Source organism: Oncorhynchus gorbuscha, linkage group LG21 (genome assembly GCF_021184085.1).
Source record: "Oncorhynchus gorbuscha isolate QuinsamMale2020 ecotype Even-year linkage group LG21, OgorEven_v1.0, whole genome shotgun sequence".
Classification (NCBI taxonomy): Eukaryota; Metazoa; Chordata; class Actinopteri; order Salmoniformes; family Salmonidae; genus Oncorhynchus; species Oncorhynchus gorbuscha.
The window spans coordinates 17,217,444-17,241,139 of NC_060193.1; the positions used below are offsets into that span (position 1 = coordinate 17,217,444).

At 43.2% G+C, this 23,696-nt stretch overlaps 1 pseudogene; it reads left to right on the plus strand.

Moving 5' to 3' along the window:
• Window positions 1–3,687: 3,687 nt before the first annotated feature.
• On the plus strand, window positions 3,688–22,259 carry LOC124008901 (annotated as a pseudogene).
• The last annotated feature ends 1,437 nt before the right edge of the window (window positions 22,260–23,696 follow it).

Sequence of the window (23,696 nt, forward strand, 5' to 3'; positions counted from 1 at the left end):
GGGGGGAGAAGGAGAGAAAGAGGTAAGAGGGAGCAGAGAGGGGAGGGAGAGGGAGAAGGGGAGAGAGGTGAAAGGGAAGAGAGAGAGCTGTAGGGTGGAGGAGAGAGAGCTGTGGGGTAGAAGTGAGAGAAAGGAGAAATGAATGGCTAACATGATTTAAATGCTGGTTGATTTAAATGCTATTGATTGAAATTTGAACTCTTTCTGTACTCATTCACGTATAGTTTCTGTATTGGGGATGAAGTAGATATCTCCAATCTTCATTACGGTCTCACTTAGGATTCCACCTGAGAAACAAAGTGACAGTGGCAGTGTCTCCTTTGATTTTTTCCTACCAGATGTGTTACTATGTGGTTACTAAGACATTCTGACATGCAAACACAGATGCATATTGTATATGAAGTCAGTGGCCTACTGCCTCCACTGACCCCTGTCTGCCTTGTTGGGATGAGCTCATAGTGATGTCATGGCGTGCCTGCCGTGTCTCCAGTCTGTGACCTCATGCGGGCCCTGTCCAGCAGCAGCAGTCAGTTGCCCCCCAGAGGAGACAGAGACAGAGAGGGAGATGGAGAGTGAACTGCTGGATTTTTGGGAAGAGGAAGCTCATAAAGGACAATATTAGTTTTATGACTTTTATAGTGGCCGCTGCTATGGCTGCTGCATGTAGGTGGCAGACGTGTGTGTTTTGTGTGTGTGTGGACCATAAAGATGAAAAAAGGTCTCAACTTTGTATCTGTGCAATTATAGTGTATTTGACAGCATGGGTGGCACCATTGAAGCTATCTACAAAAATAAAAAATATATATATATATATATATATATATATATATATATATATATATATATATATATATATATATATATATATATGTATATTATTTTAATGTTTTAAAAAAGTGTAAAGCTAATAGTGGTATTTTACTGCCACCTGCAGTGCTGGAGATATAGCTCAAAGCCATTTACAAACTAGGCAAAACAATTTCAAGAAAAGACAATGATCCCAACCTGTAGGAATCCCCACCCAGTTGAGTACTTTAAAATGGTGGAAGCCCTCAATGGCAATGTCCATGAAAAACCGTTTATTACCAAGTAGAGATCGCTATACATCTCTATGGTGTGAACCAACAACCTGTTGTGAGAGGTAGGGACACAGCGTCCCCAGCCTTCAATGACCCACTAACAGAATAGACGTCTCAGATTTACATAATGTCTACCATGAACGAGAGATTGAAACATCATTCACATGTACTTGCTCAGAGGGCCTCAAAATAACTATTGCCTACTGTCTCAAAATGTATCTTAGCAAGTATCGCTTTCAGAGTTTGGTGTTTCGTGATATTCTGAATTTCAGAGTGGTAGAATTATCAACATTTCTCACAAATGCATTTGTAGGCTTTTGTACACCCAAAATTCCATTCAGGAAGAAATGTGTAATGAAATGTCAAATGGGAAAATGAGAGAGTCAGTCTCACTGCTTGTCTAAGAAGGTAACAATGGGTGTGACACTAATTCATTTATTTTTAGGAGGGCTATCCTACACAACACCTTGTCATTCAAAGAGTGTGAATCCGTCATAAACCATCGTCATCCTTTTGTATAGGATCCATAGGTTCTAGGAGGGGAGAATATTAGTGCCAATGACATGGACGTTGATTTAGGCAGACCCGCGCACCTCTCTGATCCAGAGGGGTTGGGTTACATGTGGAAGACACATTTTGGTTCAATGCATTTAGTTGTGCAACTGACTAGGTAAACCCTTTCCCCTTCCTTACTTTTGAGCAGGACCCATATTGCTCTGGTACAAAAGTAGTGCACTATATAGGGAATGTGGTGCGTTAGTGGTGACAAGGCCCCAGAGTCAGGACATGTTCCTCCTCAGACTGTGACAAGTTGAGCTGTGGATCTGTAGAGACAGGGGCAACTCTGAGTCACACACACATCCACACGCACACGCACACGCACACACACCAATACAGGACCAAGACACGTCAAGGCCCTGTGGTCAGTGGCACCCCTGGCTGGCGAGGGAGAACCTATCAACACCCTCCAGACTTCTGTGGGGGTATGAGGGAACACGGGCGTAAAACACAAATTGTGAGGCCCCCGGGGTGTCTTGTGAAAAACTTGTTCCTCATCGCAGGTTTTTCCTATGATCTCTGTCTGTCTGCAGACTTGATAGAGAAAGTGGAAGGAGATGAGCTAATGTTTTGTTCTGGCTCAGGGAGCGTTACCGCGCTTCCTCGGATAGGACGACTCTACCCGACCAATCACATGTCCCGAACAAACCCTCCCTTTTTAGGATTGACACTGTGCGGACATAGAAGGAGCGGTTGAGTTGGGTATGAACTCTCTTTCTGACTCAAACACTTACACACACACACACACGAACACTGCACTGGGGAGGCAATGGGCCTTGCCTTCTTAAACACCTCTTTAATTATGAGTGGAGCGTGTCGCTGCAGAGCAGAGGACACAGCTACCTCTACTCTGTGTCTCAAAAGGCACCATATTCCCTATAAAGTGCAATACTTTTGACCAGACCCCTATGGAACCTGGTCAAAAGTAGTGCACCATCAAGGTAATAGGGTTCCATTTGGGACACAGTCCTGCTGTTGTGGAGACTGACTCATCAGCTTGGGTTATGTAACCAGGGGTGTGTTCATTAGGCTGTGCTGGGCAAGATACTCTGAAAATATAGTTTACCAAGCTACCAATTACTTCACACTGGAAGAAGTTAAGCTACTCTGAAGCTACCCTTAACTGCCGAAAACACTACCAAGATTTGAATTTAGTTCAGCTACCACCAAGCTACAACCAAATGTAATTAATTGATTAGTTAAACTACATTTTATTTTTCAAAATTTAACTAGGCAAGTCAGTTAAGAACAAATTCTTATTTACAATGATGGCCTACCCCGGCCAAACCCTATAACGACGCTGGGCCAATTGTGCACCGCCCTATGGGACTCCCAATCACGGCCGGTTGTAATACAGCCTGGAATCGAACCAGGGTCTGTAGTTACACCTCTAGAACTGAGATGCAGTGCCTTAGACCGCTGTGCCACTTGGGAGCCCCACTACTCTCCATCACTGTCATTAGGAACCAAACGGAATTAACAAGGAGGGACCTACCTGAATGTGTTCAATAGAAACTCTCGTTTTCATTGCAAAATGTTTTCTGTTGTGAAACATTTTGCCACGGTGTACATAATGAATACACTTCTGGTAAGGTGGTTGGAGTTGCTGGACTTCAGTAAAACAGAGAACATTACACTGAGGAAGCATGGCCAGTACATTATAATATGGTTTCTTAATACCCATAGCCGCCAAAACAACAACCATAGTCAAGACTACCCTAAAAAAATGTGCTAGTTCTTAACATATGGCCAATGAACTGTAGCTACCTTGAATTGAAAACACAGTTGAAAGTAAAACATTTAATTTCCACATAGGTATATATAAAAAAGACACTTGTTGCAAATGTTTTTATTGAAATCGAATGCCATATATTTACTTATGTTGGCTATGCCTTTAAGATTATATATATCCAGTAAACCAGCCCCCAAATTCCCTTTCTTTTGGGAAGTAAGTGAACCATCAGACCAGCTAAATCAACCTTAAAAACAACGATTGACAACACACGCCATCATTGGCAGAGGAATAGATATCGATTACTTTTCCCTGACGTCAGCTTTATATGCCTTTGCGGTGCTCACAAAAAAATATAATCATGTCCGAGAAGTCATCTGTCGCTATAATGTCATTCCCGTGAATCGAGACAATTAAAGTTCACATTTCGATTGGACTGCTCGTTTATAAACTGACTGTATTTCAGTAAAAAACATGTGCCAAGTGGAGAGACTGTATTGCTTGAATGCTAACGTTACCCATGGCGTTTTTTCACATAGGCCCTGCAAGCGAGCCCACCGTCTGTGAGAAGGCTGAAGTTAGTAGTTACAATCCAATTTCCCGCTGTCATTTATGAGTAACAAAGTCGGCGAAAGATGGACACAGACAAATTTAACTGTCTACAGTTCCGACTTGGATATTAATGTTCAACTGAAAATGTTAGTGTTTTATTACTTGGGTTACTATCTGGCCACATTAAAGTAGCAAGTTAACGTATAGCGTAACGAAAATGTTTGACATAATGTTGTCAATCAAACAGTGGCAGTCAATTTAGCTACTACTAGCTTTCTAACTGCATACGATTGATAACATGTCGACAGCAATGACATCATGGACCTCGAGTCTCCAATGTTGACCAGCTAATGCCACTTTGCATGGATGAAGAATGTTTGCACCGCTTGCCCAAAAGTCACATCATTTCTACCTAGTTGTTTGTCTTCTATTTACCTAAGCGAGCATGGCAACATCATGACTCAACCAATATCACGGCACCATAACGTGCCCGGTGAGGGTTCTTATTTTGGAGCACAATTCGCTTGTTGTTGACATCATGCACATTCCGACGGCTTGTCGGTTTAGTGCTCTTCTCGTGACTTCTATTAACGAGCTGGGCTCTGCTGTGGTGGCCAGTAAATAATGTCCATAATTCTCAACAAACCATGCAGTATAGCGCTTCCAGCTCTGCCGTTATGTACTGGAATAATATTGTGATGCATTTTGTCACAATTTGTCAGGGGATTGTTAACCGTTGTCTCAACACAGCAGCATGCACACATATAATCACGAGTGACAATGAACGTAAATAAGCCAAATTTGAATATTCTTGCAGGCGATCATTCATAGATATATCGTAAATCGACACCTGTCGTGTTAGATCTAACATTGATCTACTACTTTTTGTCTAGATTCTAGAAACTCAGCTAAGCAGAGGGTAATAATTAACCAGGGACAACTGTGGTGGTGGTGGTGGTGTCAAACTACTCCCCTCCCTCATCTGTCTCTAATCTCACATGATCTCCCTCCCCTTTTCCCTCTCTCCCCCTCCCTCTTGTCCCTCTCCGCTCCCTCTTTTCCCTCTCTCCTCATCTCTCTTTTCCCTCTCTCCTCATCTCTCTTTTCCCTCTCTCCTCATCTCTCTTTTCCCTCTCTCCTCATCTCTCTTTTCCCTCTCTCCTCATCTCTCTTTTCCCTCTCTCCTCATCTCTCTTTTCCCTCTCTCCCCATCTCTCTTGTCCCTCTCTCCCTATCTCTCCACTCCCTCTTGTCCCTCTCTCCTCATCTCTCTTGTCCCTATCTCTCCCCTCCCTCTTGTCCCTCTCTCCTCATCTCTCTTGTCCCTCTCTCTCTCGCCTCCCTCCTGTCCCCTTCCCTCCCTTTCTCCCCTCCACAGAGGCAGCTTGGAGGGCAAGAGGGAGCAGAAGAGCTACAAGGCGCTGCTGCAGGATCCCATGCTCTGGTTCTCTGGCCTTTACCAGGAGAGCTGCTCAGACCTCTATGTTACCTGTCAAGTGTTTGCAGAGGGCAAGCCACTGGCGCTGCCCGTACGCACCTCCTACAAGGCCTTCAGCACCCGCTGGAAGTGAGTGACACCCTTTTTAGGATATAGTGTCCCAAATTGACATAATCTCTTAAAAGACTGAAGGAGATAGTTGAATGATGCTCTGAGCCACTCTTTGACCTGGTCGGGCTTTGTATTTCACATTGTAGTCCAATCTCACTATAATAGATACAAAATATTATAGTCCTTGTGAACTGTTCTGTAAACTTTCTCACTCTTCCACTTACCTTCTCCCCTCCCCCAGCTGGAATGAGTGGTTGAGGCTGCCAGTGAAGTACCCAGACCTGCCCCAGAGTGCCCAGGTGGCCCTAACCGTGTGGGATGTGTACGGGCCGGGCCGAGCCACCCCTGTGGGGGGAACCACCGTCACCCTCTTCGGCAAATATGGGTGAGTCCCAAGTCCATCTCAACAAACCGGACAAATACTTTATATTACTGTACTGTGTTGGCAAAATCAAAATGAACGTTTTGTGTTGTCTGTTTGTAATTTATCTATTCTATTTTACATGGGATTCTTTGCGTATGAATAGGAAGTTACAGCAAAGCCAGAGTGAATACTGCTGACTGTACACTACCGGTCAAATGTTTTAGCACACCTACTCATTCAAGGGTTTTTCTTTATTTGTACTATTTTCTACATTGTAAATTAATAGCGAAGACATCAACACTATGAAATAACACATATGGAATCATGTAGTAACCAAAAAAGTGTTCAACAAATGAAAATATATTTTATATTTGAGATTCTTCAAATAGCCACCCTTTGCCTTGATGACAGCTTTGCACACTCTTGTCATTCTCTGAACCAGCTTCATGAGATAGTCACCTAGAATGCATTTTAATTAACAGGTGTGCCTTCTTAAAATAACATTTGTGGAATTTCTTTCCTTGTTAATGCGTTTGAGCCAGTCAGTTGTGTTGTGACAAGGTAGGGGTGGTATACAGAAGATAGCCCTATTTGGTAAAAGACCAAGTCCATATTATGTTAAGAACAGCTCAAATAAGCAAAAAGAAACGACAGTCCATCATCACTTTAAGACATGAAGGTCAGTCAATACGAAAAATTTCAAGAACTTTGAAAGTTTCTTCAGCGCTATGATGAAACTGGCTCTCGTGAGGACCTCCACAGGAATGGAAGACCCAGAGTTACCTCTGCTGCAGAGGATACATTCATTAGAGTTACCAGCATCAGAAATTGCAGCCCAAATTTCATATACCTTTGACTATTGTATCTTCTTATAGGCACTATAGTATTGCCAGCCTAATCTCTGGAGTTGATAGGCTTGAAGTCCTAAACAGCGCTGTGCATCAAGCATTGCTAAGAGCTGCTGGCAAATGCAGGAAAGTGCTGTTTGAATGAATGCTTATGAGCCTGCTGCTACCTACCACTGCTCGGTCAGACTGCTCTATCAAATCATAGACTTAATCATAATAAACACACAGAAATACGAGCCTTAGGTCATTAATATGGTCAAATCCGGAAACTATCATTTCGAAAACAAAACGTTTATTCTTTCAGTGAAATAAGGAACCGTTACGTATTTTATTAGAACGGGTGGCAACCATAAGTCTAAATACTGCTGTTACATTGCACAACCATCAATGCTATGTCATAATTATGTAAAATTCTGGCAAATTAATTATGGTTTTTGTTAGGAAGAAATGTTCTTCACACAGTTTGCAACGAGCCAGGGGTCCCAAACTGTTGCATATACCCTGACTCTGCTTGCACTGAACGCAAGAGAAGTGACACAATTTCCCTAGTTAATATTGCCGGCTAACATGAATTTCTTTGAACTAAATATGCAGGTTTAAAAAATAAAAAAAAACTTGTGTATTTTTTTTAATTGATCCATTATTTTACCAGGTAAATTGACTGAGAACACGTTCTCATTTGCAGCAACAACCTGGGGAATAGTTACAGGTGAGAGGAGGGGATGAATGAGCCAATTGTAAACTGGGGATTATTATGTGACCATGATGGTTTGAGGGCCAGATTGGGAATATAGCCAGGACACCGGGGTTAACACCCCTAATCTTACAATAAGTGCCATGGGATCTTTAATGATCTCAGAGAGTCAAGACACCCGTTTAACGTCCCATCCGAAAGACAGCACCCTACACAGGGCAGTGTCCCCAATCACTGCCCTGGGGCATTGGGATATTTTTTAAGACCAGAGGAAAGAGTGCCTGCTACTGGCCCTCCATCACCACTTCCAGCAGGGATTATGTTTTTTTATATCGGCCCTCATTAATCGGTCGACCTCTAGTTTTGATGTCTTCACTGCGTGCGTGCGTGCGTGCGTGCGTGCGTGCGTGCGTGCGTGCGATATACTCCTGTGACAGGACCTGTCTAAATCACTGTCTATTCCAGCCCTCTGACCTGGAGTTTCTAAGTGATGTGAGTACTAGGGATTGGAAGGAGAGGAGTGAGGATCGGAATGCTGGATGTGTGTGTATTTGCCTGTGTGTGTGTGTAGGCCTGTGTGTTTCTCTAGGTCTTTGTTGGTACACATATTAGGCCCTATAGCTACTTGTTGCTGACTTTTTGTTGTGTGTGTGCATGACTTGTGTGTGAGGAAGATGGTACATCAACCCCCCTGCCATTTTTCAAGAGAAACAACTAAGAAGCCCCACCTTTGCATATAATATAATAATCCCAATCGTTACAAAATGTGTCTTTAGCCTTTGGTGTGATGGTTTTCATTTTGTAGTTTTTACAGTGCCTTCAGAAAGTATTCATACCTCTTAACTTATTCCACATATTGTTGTGTAACAGCCTGAAATCAGAATTGAATAAATGTATATATTTGGCAGAACCACCTTTGGCAGCCATTACAGTTGTGAGTCTTTCTGGGTAAATCTCTAAGAGCTTTGCACACCTGGATTGTACAATATTTGGTATTGTTATTAAAAAAGTATTCAAACTTTATCAGATTGGTTCTTAATCATTGCTAGACAGCCATTTTCAAGCCGATTTAACTCAAAACTATAACTAAGCCACTCAGGAATATTCAATGTCATCTTGGTATGTAACTCCCAGAGTATATTTGGCCTTATGTTTTAGGTTATTGTCCTGCTGAAAGGTGAATTTGTCTCCCAGTGTCTGTTGGAAGCAGACTGAACCAGCTTTTCCTCTAGGATTTTGCCTGTGTTTACCTATATTCCGTTTCTATTTAACCTAAAAATCTCCCTAGACCTTGACGATGACAAGCATACCCATAACATGGATCAGCCACCACCATGCTTGAAAATATGGGTTGTGTTGGATTTTCCCTGAACATAACGCTTTGTTTTCAGGACTTAAGGTACATTACTTTGCCTTTTTTTCAGTTTTACTTTAGTGCGTTATTGCAAACAGGAATATTTTCATTCTGTACTGGCTTCCTTCTTTTCACTCTGTCGTTTAGATTAGCATTGTGGAGTAACTACAATGTTGTTGATCCATCCTCAGTTTTCTCCTATAACAGCCATTAAACTCTGTCACCATTGGCCTCATAGTGAAATTCCGCGAGCGGTTTCCTTCCTCTCCGGCAACTGAGGAAGGACGCCTGTATTTTTGTAGGGATACACCATCCAAAATGTAATTAATAACTTCACCATGCTCATTCATTGTCTGCTTTTTTCTTATTTACTTTACCTATCTACGAATAGGTGCCCTACTTTGTGAGGCATAGGTCCATTTCCGTGGTCTTTGTGGTTGAATCTGTGTTTGAAATTCGCTGCTCGACTGGGGGACCTTACAGATTTGCGTGTGGGGTACAGAAATCATGTTAAATACTATTATTGAACACAGAGTGAGTCCATACAACTTATTGTGACTTGTTAAGCACATTTTTACTCCTGAACTTATGTAGGCTTGCCATAACAAAAGTGTTGACAACTTATTGACTGCATACTTTACATTTTTTATTAATTTGTTTTTTTTAAATCCACTTTGACATTATAGGGTATTGTGTGTAGACCGGTGACATTCTCAATTGAATCCATTTTAATTTTAGGCTGTAACACAACAACAAGTCAAGGGGTGTTAATACTTTTGAAAGGCACTGTAGACCCACGAGTGTGTAGACTGATTGTAAATAGTGAAAATAAACTGTACCAAGTTCCGGGTGAGTTCTAACAGCCCTGGTGGATGGTGTTCTTGTGTGCCCCGGACACACACTGACGCTGAGCGGATTGGCTGCTGAGTTTCTGTTCCGTACTCCCGTTGCGCTGGATTGGCCGCTGGCACCCAAACTGCGCTCTGATTGGCCCGAGCTAGCTCTCTGCACATCTCTGCTACACCTCTGTTGCATCCTCTACTCCTAACCTCACTACATCTTTCCTCCACTGCTCTGTCTTTCTTTTCCTCCGTTCCTCTCCCTCTACCTCTCTTCATTCTCTCCTTCTAGCTGACCAAGGCCCACCGGCAGGGTCACATGGTGAAGGTAGACTGGTTGGACCTTCAGAGAAATAGAGATGATCAATGAGGTGAGTTAGAGGATCTGGGGTCAGTTCTTTCAGTCACTATAAATCATATATTGCGTCATACACTTACAATCAGTTGGGTCAGACACCATCCATCACAAATGCTTTTGCGTGTGAATATGTAAAGATGTTCATCTCTCCTTCATCTCTCCTTTCTCTACACCGTTGTGTTTTCTTCCTCTATCAAAAGTCAGTCGTATGTTTGTGTTCCCACAGAGGGAGAAACGCAGTTCCAACTTCATGTACCTAATGGTGGAGTTTCCTCGTGTCAAAACTGGTGAAAAGCCAGAGTACAGTATTGTCTATTATGAGAAGGTAGGTACTGTATACACACACACACACACACACACACGGTTGGTATTACGTTTTTGTGGCATTAAAATACTGTGGTAGTTCTGAAAGGGATTATTGATTGGTTGATGGCCATGGTGACGTGGTTGCTGATTGACTTGAACTCCTCCCCTTCCAGGATGGAGATGACACTAATGTGTTTAATAGGGTATATAACTAATATGTTTAGTAGGGTATATAACTAATATGTTTAGTACAGTATATAACTAATATGTTTAGTAGGGTATATAACTAATATGTTTAGTACAGTATATAACTAATATGTGTCACGCCTTGGTCATTGTATTTTGTGTTTTTGTTATATGTTTGGGTAGGCCAGGGTGTGACATGGGTTTATATGTTGTGATTCGTATTGGGGTTTGTATTATTTGGGATCGCGGCTGATTACGGGTGTTGTTAGGCTTGCCTGCCTGAGGCGATTCTCAATCAGAGTCAGGTGCTTGTCGTTGTCTCTGATTGGGAACCGTATTTAGGTAGCCTGAGTTCGCTTTGTATTTTGTGGGTGTTTGTTCCTGTCTCTGTGTTGTAGTCACCAGATAGGCTGTAATTAGTTTCACGTTCCGTTCTGTTGTTTTTGTATTCAGTATTCAGTTGTTTCATGTACCGCGATTTATTTTCATTAAAGTCATGAGTAACCTACACGCTGCATTTCGGTCCGACTTTCTTTCTTCAACAGACGAACGCCGTTACAGAAACACCCACCACCTCTCACGGACCGAGCAGCGTGTAACTGGCAACGACGTAGATAACTGGCAGGAGCTAAAGGAGGACCCTGCAACAATGCGATGAGGGCTATAGACTAATGGATTTGAAAAGGAAAGCACGGCGGTGCAGAGCGAAAACCGAAAGTAACCCCCAAATATTTATTGGGGGAGAGCGCAGAGAGAGAGTGGCTGAGTCAGGAGTCAGACCTGAGCCTACTCTCCCTGTTAAGTGTGAGGAGCAGCAATATAAGGACTTCTGGTCTTGGGAGATGATATTAGACGGAAAAGGACCCTGGGCTCAGCCTGGAGAATATCGCCGTCCCAAGGAAGAAATAGATGCGGATAAAGCGGAGAGGCGCTGGTATGAGGAGGCAGCACGGCGACGCGGTTGGAAGCCGGAAAAGCAGCCCAAAAAATAATTGGGGGGGGCTAGAAGGGAGAATAGTTATGCCAGGTAGGAGACCTGCGCAAACTCCCTGTGCTCACCGTTGGGCTAGAGAGACCAGGCAGGCACCGTGTTATGCTATGGAGCACACGGTGTTTCCAGTGCGGGTGCAGAGCCAGGTGCAGCACATACCAGCCCTTCCTATTGGCCGGACTAGAGTGGGCATCGAGCCAGGTAAGCTTGGGCAGGCTCGGTGCTCAAGAGCTCCAGTGCGCCTGCACGGTCCGGTCTATCCAGAGCCTCCTCCACACACCAGTCCTCCGGTAGCAGCAGTACCACCAGTTCCAGCACCACGCACCAGGCCTCCAGTGCGCCTCGCCTGTTCAGCGCAGCCAGCGCTTTTCTCCTCTCCTGCGCTGTCGGAGTCTCCCGCCTGTTTAGCACAGCCAGAGCTTTTCTCCTCTCCTGCGCTGCCGGAGTCTCCCGTCTGCCCAGCGCCGCCAGTGCTCCCAGTCTGCCCAGCTCCGCCAGTGCTCCCAGTCTGCCCAGCGCCGCCAGTGCTCCCAGTCTGCCCAGCGCCGCCAGTGCTCCCAGTCTGCCCAGCGCCGCCAGTGCTCCCAGTCTGCCCAGCGCCGCCAGTGCTCCCAGTCTGCCCAGCTCCGCCAGTGCTCCCAGTCTGCCCAGCACCGCCAGTGCTTCCAGTCTGCCCAGCGCCGCCAGTGCTCCCAGTCTGCCCAGCGCCGCCAGTGCTCCCAGTCTGCCCAGCGCCGCCAGTGCTCCCAGGCTGCCCAGCGCCGCCAGTGCCGCGAGTCAGCCCAGCGCCGCCAGACAACCAGTGTCTTCCAGATCTGCCAGACAACCAGTCTCTTCCAGATCTGCCAGACAACCTGACTCTTCCAGTTCCGCCAGCCAGCCAGGATTTACCGGAGCCTACTACCTGCCTGAGCTTCCTCTCAGTACTGGGCTTCCTCTCAGTACTGGGCTTCCTCTCAGTACTGGGCTTCCTCTCAGTACTGGGCTTCCCCTCAGTACCGGGCTTCCCCTCAGTACCGGGCTTCCCCTCAAGTCCCGGGCTGCTTCGGTCCCGAGCTACCCCTCTGTCCCGGGCTGCCCCTCTGTCCCGGGCTGCCCCTCTGTCCTGAGATGCCCCTCTGTCCTGAGATGCCCCTCTGTCCTGAGATGCCCCTCTGTCCTGAGATGCCCCTCTGTCCCGAGCTGTCCCTCTGTCCCGAGCTGCCCCTCTGTCCCGGGCTGCCCCTCTGTCCTGAGATGCCCCTCTGTCCTGAGATGTAATTAGTTTCACGTTCCGTTCTGTTGTTTTTGTATTCAGTATTCAGTTGTTTCATGTACCGCGATTTATTTTCATTAAAGTCATGAGTAACCTACACGCTGCATTTCGGTCCGACTTTCTTTCTTCAACAGACGAACGCCGTTACAATATGTTTAGTACAGTATATAACTAATATGTTTAGTAGGGTATATAACTAATATGTTTAGTACAGTATATAACTAATATGTTTAGTACAGTATATAACTAATATGTTTAGTAGGGTATATAACTAATATGTTTAGTACAGTATATAACTAATATGTTTAGTACGGTATATAACTAATATGTTTAGTACAGTATATAACTAATATGTTTAGTACAGTATATAACTAATATGTTTAGTACAGTATATAACTAATATGTTTAGTACAGTATATAACTAATATGTTTAGTAGGGTATATAACTAATATGTTTAGTACAGTATATAACTAATATGTTTAGTAGGGTATATAACTAATATGTTTAGTACAGTATATAACTAACATGTTTAGTACGTATATAACGAATATGTTTAGTACAGTATATAACTAACATGTTTAGTACGTATATAACTAATATGTTTGTACAGTATATAACTAACATGTTTAGTACAGTATATAACTAATATGTTTAGTACGTATATAACTAATATGTTTTGTACAGTATATAACTAACATGTTTAGTACGTACAGTATATAACTAACATGTTTAGTACAGTATATAACTCAATGTTATTTGTCTTCTACAGCAGGACCTGTGTACCTTCCTCATCTCCCGTGCTTGTAAGAATTCAACACTGGCCAACTATCTGTACTGGTGAGGATCACATACTTTGTGTGTGTGTATATACAGTCGAAGTCGGAAGTTTACATACACCTTAGCTAAATACATTTAACTCAGTTTTTCACAATTCCTGAAATTTAATCCTAGTAATAACACCCTGTCTTAGGTCAGTTAGGATCACCACTTTATTTTAAGAATGTGAAATGTCAGAATAATAGTAGAGAGAATGATTTATTTCAGTTTTTATTTCTTTCATCACATTCCCAGTGGGTCATAAGTGTACATACACTCAATTAGTATTTGGTAGTAATGCCTTTAAATTGTTTAACGTGGGTCAAACGTTTTGGGTAGCGTTCCTCGAGCTTCCCACATTATATTGGGTGAATTTTGGCCCATTCCTCCTGACAGAACTGGGGTAACTGAGTCAGGTTTGTAGGCCTCTTTGCTCACACACTTTTTCAGTTCTGCCCACACATTTTCTATGGGATTGAGGTCAGGGCTTTGTGATGGCCACTCCAATACAGTGAGGGAAAAAAGTATTTGATCCCCTGTTGATTTTGTACGTTTGCCCACTGACAAAGAAATTATCAGTCTATAATGTTAATGGTATGTTAACAGTGAGAGACAGAATAACAACAACAACAAAAAAATCCAGAAAAACGCATGTCAAAAATGTTATGAATTGATTTGCATTTTAATGAGGGATATAAGTACAGTGGGGCAAAAAAGTATTTAGTCAGCCACCAATTGTGCAAGTTCTTCCACTTAAAAAGATGAGAGGCCTGTAATTTTCATCATAGGTACACTTCAGCTATGACAGACAAAATGAGAAAAAGAAATGGCACCTGTTCAAACAGGTGCCATTAATACAGGTAACGAGTGGAGGACGGAGGAGCCTCTTAAAGAAGAAGTTTACAGGTCTGTGACAGCCAGAAATCTTGCTTGTTTGTAGGTGACCAAATACTTATTTTCCACCATAATTTGCAAATAAATTCATAAAAAATCCTACAATGTGATTTTCTGGATTTTTTTCTCATTTTGTCTGTCATAGTTGAAGTGTACCCTATGATGAAAATTACAGGCCTCTCATCTTTTTAAGTGGGAGAACTTGCACAATTGGTGGCTGACTAAATACTTTTTTGCCCCACTGTATTTGACCCCTCTGCAAAACATTACTTGGTGGCAAAACCCTTGTTGGCAATCACAGAGGTCAGACGTTTCTTGTAGTTGGCCACCAGGTTTGCACACATCTCAGGAGTGATTTTGTCCCACTCCTCTTTGCAGATCTTCTCCAAGTCATTAAGGTTTCGAGGCTGACGTTTGGCAACTCGAACCTTCAGCTCCATCCACACATGTTTTATGGGATTAAGGTCTCCAGGACCTTAATGTGCTTGTTCTTGAGCCACTCCTTTGTTGCCTTGGCTGTGTGTTTTGGGTCATTGTCATGCTGGAATACCCATCCACAACCCATTTTCAATGCCCTGGCTAAGGAAAGGAGGTTCTCATCCAATATTTGATGGTACATGGCCCAGTCCATCGTCCCTTTGATGCGGTAAATTTGTCCTGTCCCCTTAGCAGAAAAACACCCCCAAAGCATAATTTTCCACCTCCATGTTTGACGGTGGGGATGGTGTTCTTGGGGTCATAGCCAGCATTCCTCCTCCTCCAAACACGCAGAGTTGAGTTGATGCCAAAGAGATCCATTTTTGTCTCATCTGACCACAACACTTTCACCCAGTTGTCCTGTGAATCATTCAGATGTTCATTGGCAAACTTCAGACGGGCATGTATATGTGCTTTCTTGAGCAGGGGGACCTTGCGGGCGCTGCAGGATTTCAGTCCTTCACAGCGTAGTGTGTTACCAATGGTTTTCTTGGTGACTATGGTCCCAGCTGCCTTGAGATCATTGACAAGATCCTCCTGTGTAGTTCTGGGCTGATTCCTCACCATTCTCATGATCATTGCAACTCCACGATGTGAGATCTTGCATGGAAGCCCAGGCCGAGGGAGATTGACAGTTCTTTTGTGTTTCTTCCATTTGCGAATAATCGCAACAACTGTTGTCACCTCACCAAGCTGCTTGGTGATGGTCTTGTAGCCTATTCCAGCCTTGTGTAGGTCTACAATCTTGTCCCTGACATCCTTGGAGAGCTCTTTGGTCTTGGCCATGATGGAGAGTTTGGAATCTAATTGATTGCTTCTGTGGATAGATGTATTTTATACAGGTAACAAACTGAGATTAGGAGCACTCCCTTTAAGAGTGTGCTCCTAATCTCAGCTCGTTACCTGTATAAAAGACACCTGGGAGCCAGAAATCTTTCTGATTGAGAGGGGGTCAAATACGTATTTCCCTCATTAAAATGCAAATCAATTTATAACATTTTAGACATGCATTTTTCAGAATTTTTGTTGTTGTTATTCTGTCTCTCGCTGTTCAAATAAACCTACCATTAAAATTATAGACTGATCACTTCTTTGTCAGTGGGCAAACGTACAAAATCAACAGGAGATCAAATACGTTTTTTCCCTCACTGAACCTTGACGTTGTTGTCCTTAAGCCATAATGCCACAACTTTGGAAGTATGCTGGAGTCATTGTCCATTTGGAAGACCCATTTGCGACCAAGCTTTAACTTCCTGATGACTAATGTCTTGAGATGTTGCTTCAATATATCCACATAATTTTCCTCCCTAGGCCTGTCTTAATATGTCATGTCTATCGGTAGGCCTGTCTTAATATGTCATGTCTATCGGTAGGCCTGTCTTAATATGTCATGTCTATCGGTAGGCCTGTCTTAATATGTCATGTCTATCGGTAGGCCTGTCTTAATATGTCATGTCTATCGGTAGGCCTGTCTTAATATGTCATGTCTATCGGTAGGCCTGTCTTAATATGTCATGTCTATCGGTAGGCCTGTCTTAATATGTCATGTCTATCAGTAGGCCTGTCTTAATATGTCATGTCTATCGGTAGGCCTGTCTTAATATGTCATGTCTATCGGTAGGCCTGTCTTGGGATATCATGTCTGTGTCAGTAGATCTGTCTTGTGATATCATGCCTATCGGTAGGCCTGTGTTGTGATATCATGTCTGTGTCAGTAGACCTGTCTTGTGATATCATGTCTGTGTCAGTAGATCTATCTTGTGATATCATGTCTGTGTCAGTAGACCTGTCTTGCGATATCATGTCTGTGTCGGTAGACCTGTCTTGTGATATCATGTCTGTGTCAGTAGACCTGTCTTGTGATATCATGTCTGTGTCGGTAGACCTGTCTTGTGATATCATGTCTGTGTCGGTAGGCCTGTCTTGTGATATCATGTCTGTGTCAGTAGACCTGTCTTGTGATATCATGTCTGTGTCAGTAGACCTGTCTTGTGATATCATGTCTGTGTCTGTAGACCTGTCTTGTGATATCATGTCTGTGTCAGTAGACCTGTCTTGTGATATCATGTCTGTGTCTGTAGACCTGTGTTGTGATATCATGTCTGTGTCTGTAGACCTGTCTTGAGATATCATGTCTGTGTCTGTAGACCTGTGTTGTGATATCATGTCTGTGTCTGTAGACCTGTCTTGTGATATCATGTCTGTGTCAGTAGATCTATCTTGTGATATCATGTCTGTGTCAGTAGACCTGTCTTGTGATATCATGTCTGTGTCGGTAGACCTGTCTTGTGATATCATGTCTGTGTCGGTAGGCCTGTCTTGTGATATCATGTCTGTGTCAGTAGACCTGTCTTGTGATATCATGTCTGTGTCTGTAGACCTGTCTTGTGATATCATGTCTGTGTCAGTAGACCTGTCTTGTGATATCATGTCTGTGTCTGTAGACCTGTCTTGTGATATCATGTCTGTGTCTGTAGACCTGTCTTGTGATATCATGTCTGTGTCAGTAGACCTGTCTTGTGATATCATGTCTGTGTCTGTAGACCTGTGTTGTGATATCATGTCTGTGTCTGTAGACCTGTCTTGAGATATCATGTCTGTGTCTGTAGACCTGTGTTGTGATATCATGTCTGTGTCTGTAGACCTGTCTTGTGATATCATGTCTGTGTCTGTAGACCTGTGTTGTGATATCATGTCTGTGTCAGTAGACCTGTCTTGTGATATCATGTCTGCCGTAGGTTCTTATAAGTGATTGTGTGTAAAACTCTATTTTGTACTGTGTCTCTCTAGAGGTTCTTCAGAAAACACCCCCCCAGTGATAAGGGGCCCTATGGCATCAGCGCTGAGGTGATGGACACCTACGTCAAGAGCTGTGGTGAGTCAACTGCTACTAACACCCTCCCACCTCACTGTCTCGGACCAATCGCAGGCCTTGGTGTGGGTGACATTAAAGACGCACTCCAGCAATTGTTTTTACTTTTCCTGTTGGAAAAACAATATCCCACGTTTAAATGCAGTAATGTACACACACTCAAAGATACAGTATGCAGAAATCGCTCCACCATTTCCTGGTTGCAAAAATGTGAATGTTTAGCTTAATTTCAGTTGGTGTCAAAACAAGCATAGTGTAGAGAATCATTGTACCATCTAAACTGCTGTGAAATATATTTTCAATAACCCAACATTTTTGCAGCTTTTTGAAGCTGGTGTACAAAGCCGACAGAAAAACAAAAATTAAGAGAAGCATAGAAATAGTTCACATAGAACGGATATACCGCTTCTGACTTGCTGTCAATGAGAATGACAGATTAAGAACTTACATTTCTATGTGAATTTGGTGGGTCGCACAAAAATCTGCCTACTGCGCCTTTAAGGGTAAAAGGTAAAAAAACATATTTCCAAAATAGAACTTCAAGAACTAGGCCATTCAATGAGTTGGCATGGTGCCCTCTGTTTTCATCATCTTAATGTGTGTTTCTGGATGACTACAGAGATGTCGTTTTCTCGTTCTTTTTCCAGCTGGTTACTGTGTCATCACATACATCCTGGGAGTGGGAGACAGACACTTGGACAACCTGCTCCTCACAAAGACTGGTGAGTCTATAGGAATTATGTGCCGTGTACCTCCAACACGCGGTGGTTGGATTTGTAACATACATTGTCTGATCACTATTTCTTTCCTTCCTCTACTCTACTCTGTTCTGCATGACTGAATATACACGTGGCAACTGCTGTTGTAAAAAGGGCTTTATGAATACATTTCATTGATAGAATACCTCTCCATCTTCCTATTTCAGGAAAGTTATTCCACATAGACTTTGGCCATATCCTGGGTCGTGACCCCAAGCCTCTGCCTCCCCCCATGAAGCTGAGTAAGGAGATGGTGGAGGGGATGGGCAGCATGCAGAGTGAACAGTACCAAGAGTTCAGGAAACAGTGTTACACTGCCTTCCTTCACCTCAGGAGGGAGGACACACACAGTATACACACACACACAGTATACACACACACACACACACACACAGTATACACACACACACACAGTATACACACACACAGTATACACACACACACACAGTACACACACACACAGTATACACACACACAGTATACACACACACACAGTATACACACACACACACACACACAGTATACACACACACACAGTATACACACACACACACAGTATACACACACACAGTATACACACACACAGTATACACACACACACAGTATACACACACACAGTATATACACACACACAGTATACACACACAGTATACACACACACACACACACACACACACACACACACACACACACACACACACACACACACACACACACACACACACACACACACACACACACACACACACACAGTATACACACACACACAGTATACACACACACACACACAGTATACACACACACACACAGTATACACACACAGTATACACACACACAGTATACACACACACACACACACACACACACACACACACACACACACACACACACACACACACACACACACACACACACACACACACACACACACACACACAGTATACACACACAGTATACACACACACACACACACACAGTATACACACACACACACAGTATACACACACAGTATACACACACACAGTATACACACACACACACACACACACACACACACACACACACACACACACACACACACACACACACACACACACACACACACACACACACACACACACACACACACACACAGTATACACACACACACAGTATACACACACACACAGTATACACACACACACAGTATACACACACACACACAGTATACACACAGTATACACACACACACACACACAGTATACACACACACACAGTATACACACACACAGTATACACACACACACACAGTATACACACACACACAGTATACACACACACACAGTATACACACACACAGTATACACACACACAGTATACACACACACAGTATACACACACACAGTATACACACACACACACACAGTATACACATACACACAGTATACACACACACAGTATACACACACACAGTATACACACACACACAGTATACACACACACACACAGTATACACACACACAGTATACACACACACACAGTATACACACACACACAGTATACACACACACACAGTATACACACACACACAGTATACACACACACAGTATACACACACAGTATACACACACACACACAGTATACACACACACACAGTATACACACACACACAGTATACACACACACACACAGTATACACACACACAGTATACACACACACACACACACACACACACACACACACACACACACACACACACACACACACACACACACACACACACACACACACACACACACACACACACACACACACACACACACACACACACACACACACACACACACACACACACACACGTATACACACACACACAGTATATACACACACACACACACAGTATACACACACACACAGTATACACACACACACAGTATACACACACACACAGTATACACACACACAGTATACACACACACACAGTATACACACACACACAGTATACACACACACACAGTATACACACACACACAGTATACACATACACACAGTATACACACACAGTATACACACACACACAGTATACACACACACACACAGTATACACACACACACACAGTATACACACACGCAGTATACACACACACACACACACAGTATACACACACAGTATAAACACACACAGTATACACACACAGTATACACACACACACAGTATACACACACACACACAGTATACACACACACACACACACAGTATACACACACACACAGTATACACACACACACACAGTATACACACACACACACAGTATACACACACACACACAGTATATACACACACACCCAGTATACACACACACACACACAGTATATACACACACACACACACACACACACACACACACACACACACACACACACACACACACACACACACACACACACACACACACACACACACACACACACACACACACACACACACACACACAGTACACACACACACACAGTATACACACACACAGTATACACACACACAGTATACACACACAGTATACACACACACACAGTATACACACACAGTATACACACACACACAGTATACACACACACACACACACAGTATACACACACACACACAGTATACACACACACACAGTATACACACACACACAGTATACACACACACACACAGTATACACACACACACACAGTATACACACACACAATTATATCAGCTGTGATGACCCTTTTTCATTTCTCTCCCTCTTTCTTCTCTCTCTCTCCAGGTACTCTAACCTCATCCTGAATTTGTTCTCTCTCATGGTGGACGCCAACATTCCTGACATCGTCCTGGAGCCTGACAAGACTGTTAAGAAGGTGGGTGGGAAATACTGTCTGTTTTTCACTCTGCAGACGTACTGTAATGTACAGTTGTGTGTGGATTTTACGTGTCTCCACATGTAAGAACAAACCCAATGAGTGTGTTTAACCAGGATTTATCTCTCCCCTGAACATTCTGTCTCCTCCCCCTCCAGGTGCAGGACAAGTTCTGATTGGACCTGTCGGACGAGGAGGCCGTTCACTACATGCAGAGTCTGATTGATGAGAGCGTGGGGGCTCTGTTTGCTGCCGTGGTAGAGCAGATACACAAGTTTGCCCAGGTGTGTGTGTCACAACCAAAGTTCATTGTGTATCAAAACTGGGACAAATATACTGACCTTTCCTGTAGAGGTGTTTAATAGCCTTTAAGAACAAATTCTATTTTTACAACAATGACTACCTGGTTTGAGGTACTTTTACAAGTTTAGGTGTTATGGGTTGGTAAATATATATTTGTGCCTACATGTGTTAAGCGTCTACGTGACTCGTGTGTCGGTGTGAGGGTCGGCTAACGGTGTTGTCTGTCTCCCACCTCTCCTCAGTACTGGCGCAGATGGGAAGGACGGAAAGATCATCTGACTTGGACAGTGGATGGATGGACGGACAGAGAGAGGTGGGAGCTGTTGCCACAGTAACACCAGGTCCCCCGACCCTGCAGTGTGTGTGTGTGTGTGTGTGTGTGTGTGTGTGTGTGTGTGTGTGTGTGTGTGTGTGTGTGTGTGTGTGTGTGTGTGTGTGTGTGTGTGTGTGTGTGTGTGTGTGTGTGTGTGTGAGATTGACATGATGCACTGCCAACCTCTGCAAGAATGGAGAAAACTAAACCTGGACTGTGCGTTAGCATTTTGTATATATTCTGTATATTATTGATTCAACATATGAGATGGCCAAATAAAACCCTGTTGCTACGGTATAACCCTGGTGTTGCCTTGTCTCTGTGTATAATACCAGGCTGTGTGTGAGGCTTGCGTGTTTCGGGGCGTTTACACCTGGCATCCATAAGTATCCTGTGATTGTGTCCATATATTGATTCTGCAGACAGGTATAGATGGTTAAAAGACGCAGCGCTGCGATCTAATGATGTTCAGATCCACAAACACAGTTGATGGTAAGCGACTCATTTTAATACCAGGTAGATGCAATGAGCCATGAAGTTTGGTCTGTAAGCGTTTTGGTGCGTACAGATTCCCATAAGAATCCATTGTGCAACAACCGTTGGGACAGCTCTGATACAAATGCAGAAGCATCAGTGTAAACGGAGCCTTGTGAGTCTCACTGTGGAGTATCAAGCAACAGAGGACTGTACCGGTACCTCCTGTATATAGCCTCGTTATTATTTTATTGATGCTTTTTTAATTTTGTTTATTTAGTAAATATTTTCTTAAAACTGCGTTGTTGGTTAAGGGCTTGTAAGTAAGCGTTTCACAGGTAAAGTCTACTACACATGTTTGTATTCGGTGACAAATACAATTTGATGTGACGGGAGTGTCTTAGTCAGGGATGCCGTATACTAAATACAATCTTTATTACCTTTATGTCTGGCGTGATGAATATTTATATGACTGGCAATGGCCATTGAGCATCACCACACATCAGGGGACGGTTATGTGTATGCTGGGGGTTAAGCCTGTGTGTCAGTGAGCGAGTGACTCAGGGTTTCCTGCACGGGAGAGAGCGTGATGGACCACAACTTCCTCTCCTTCATATAGGGCACATGAAGTTCTGAATATGGCCTTTTCCATAGTCAAATGCATTTTCTAAAATGAATTAAGGCATTTTAAAGTATCTATTATTCCTAGTGAGGACCAAAGGCATTAGCTTTTAATGGTGGAGTTTAAAAGTATGTTTTATCTTTAGAAATGTAAGGTAAATGTATTTTTGAAAGATTTACATACATAAAAAAAAAAAAAATTGTATATCATATAGACATCTATTGTGGACATAAGATCACATTTTGTAAGTAAGTAGAGCATGCAACTTGCTTTATGAATTAAAGGGTACACGTGTTTGATTTCATTCTCACACTATAGAGTCGTAACTTTAACCGCTCGTCATCTGAATTGGTCGGTGTGGTCATGCCTGTGTGCTGTCACTCGAGCTGTGTCTCAAATTGTACCTTGTTCCCGTTATAGGGTGTATACTTCCTGGTCAAAGGTTGTGCACTATAAAATGACAACACTGCCATTTGGGATGTAAACTGGGTCCGTGTGTCAGCTCAAACACGAGAAACACAACGTCAACTGGTTTGAAGGAAATCGTAAAGCCGATCATAGGTGAAATTGTAACATTTGTAAATGGCTTTTTAGTTGAGATTATTATTTATATTTTTTGTATGAAGTACAAGAAAGGA